The sequence below is a fragment of the Coturnix japonica genome, chromosome 6 (genome assembly GCF_054131305.1).
Source record: "Coturnix japonica strain WE chromosome 6, WE-NBRP24, whole genome shotgun sequence".
In the NCBI taxonomy this organism is placed as follows: Eukaryota; Metazoa; Chordata; class Aves; order Galliformes; family Phasianidae; genus Coturnix; species Coturnix japonica.
The window spans coordinates 18867137-18869295 of NC_140668.1; positions in this window are offsets into that span (position 1 = coordinate 18867137).

Genomic DNA, 2159 nt, shown 5'->3' on the forward strand with positions numbered 1-2159 from the left:
ATTCCTAAGATTCTCTGCTATTGAGATATATGATCTGACAACACCTATGCCCCAAACCAACCTGCATGCAAGGTTATGAGAAACATGCTGGTGGTGGGACCAAATGATCATGTTGGGGTGCCTGCATCTGAACATCCTTTCCGCCACTGATATGTCAGAGATGTAGGGACAATGTGTGTATGAAGAGAAATTACTTGTTCTAGCAACTTTTCTTTCTAGGATGGAAATTTGAGAGGCCTTGGAGGAAAAGCACATTTCAATGTCCATGACAATTCTTTCTGTAGGTTTTGATTTCATTAACACTGCACACATTCAGGCAGAATCAAGGATAGATATATTTCCAGTTCTGCACTGCCAATATGTGATGTTAAAGCTCGCACTCTTTCTTAGAATCATTGTCTCATTTAAGTTGGAAGGGACTTTTAAAGGTCAGCTGGTCCAACTCCCCTGCAATAAGCAGGGGCACCCACGGCTCCATCAGGTCCTCAGAGCCCCTCCAGCCTGACCTTGGGTGACTCCATGGATAAGGCATCCATCACCTCTCTGGGCAATCTGTTCCAGTGCCTCACTGCCCTTTAGAAATCTAAATCTCCCCATTTTCATTAAGAGCATTTCACTGAAGTATGTGTAAAGCATCAAATCTACTGCCGATACAGAGAACTGTACAATGCACAAGTCACTGCACCTTTATGTTCAGCTTATGTCCTACATCTCTTTGTGTGGCACAGAAGTTCTTCCTAGATAAGACTTTCCATTTTTTTCCTTTCCTGCCTACTTTTACCTCTCCTCTGCGCTGCCTGAAATTCTCTCTTCTAAATAGGATGATCTTTCTTTTGTTTTCTTTTTCTATTCTGTCCTGACTGTCCTCTACAGGTTTTTCTGCTTGTCTAAAAACCAATTTCTAAATTCTTCTAACAGGGAAGAGAAGCTGCTGATGTAGATAACCTCTCCAGAAGCAAAAGAGGAGCTTTCCTAATCTATCAGCCAAGTGCTCTCTCTCAGGGCATCCTAGCCATCTCTACAAACATTTTATTTTTATGGTCAAATGCCTTCTGAGAGACTGTATATAGGAAACAAATTCACTGTTCTCTGTACTGTAGGTACACTATACTCATCTTATTTCCAGAACAGAGCTTCTTGCCTTGCCTAACATTTTGACCACCCTGTAGGATAAGGACTGTGGTAAATGTGTGCCGTAGTGATAACACTAACTTCAGAGTACTCTCCTTGTCAGGAGGCTGAACCCAAATCAACATACAGGTAGGTACAGGCACTGCTGACCTCAAGTTTATCATGCCCACATAGAACATCCAAAGAGTTACTTTACTAACTCACACATCAGTAAAACTACTGTTTCTGCATTGTGTTTGGATGGTCGACTTTCCAAGTATGCTGCAATGCTTCTCATGGGTCCTTCTGTACACTACAGCCAGGCAGGGAAAAGGGTTTCCTTATTTTGCAGAAAGATAAGATTCCAAAACTAGCATCACTTCAAATGTATTTGACCACAAACAGCATTATTAGCATATTTTTTTTGGAAGAGGGAGAAACTTCCTAGAATTCTAGATGAAAAGGAAACAAACTTGCTTTCCCCTTCAGAGATTTTCCCTGTCCTCAGAATCCACAGACTTGACTTTGCCAAGTAATGTCACTGAACTGGGATTAGGTTGAGGTCCAGTCCTGACAAGTAGAATCCTTCCTCTCCTCAGAAGCAAAGACACCCAGGAGGCTGTAAAGATGTCCTACTAGGAGTGACTCACATTAAATGGACTAGAAAGTCACATCTGTTGGACAGCCTTTGAGCTCAAGCTGAATTGTGCTCTTACTTCTCCTGAGGTATGCTGAACAACCAGGCATATTTCCAACATCTCCATGATGCGTGTTCATTTCCTACCTGTTGGCACTGAGTTGAGGTGTTTTGGATGGCTGTTTCCTGTGTTCTCTATGCAGAGAGCAGAGAGACACTGCTTCAGAGAGTGATTCAGCCCACCAAAGATTTGAATTAATCTTGTCCCGGCCACCACTGTGGATGCAGGCAGCTTACTGAGATAATGTTGTAAGAACACAGCGAAGCAAAGGGTGCAAACTCAAGAACTGGCAGTAGTTGCTGCACCCCAGATAGAGTCAAAAGCAGCAGCTTCAGATCAGAAGCAGCTGCA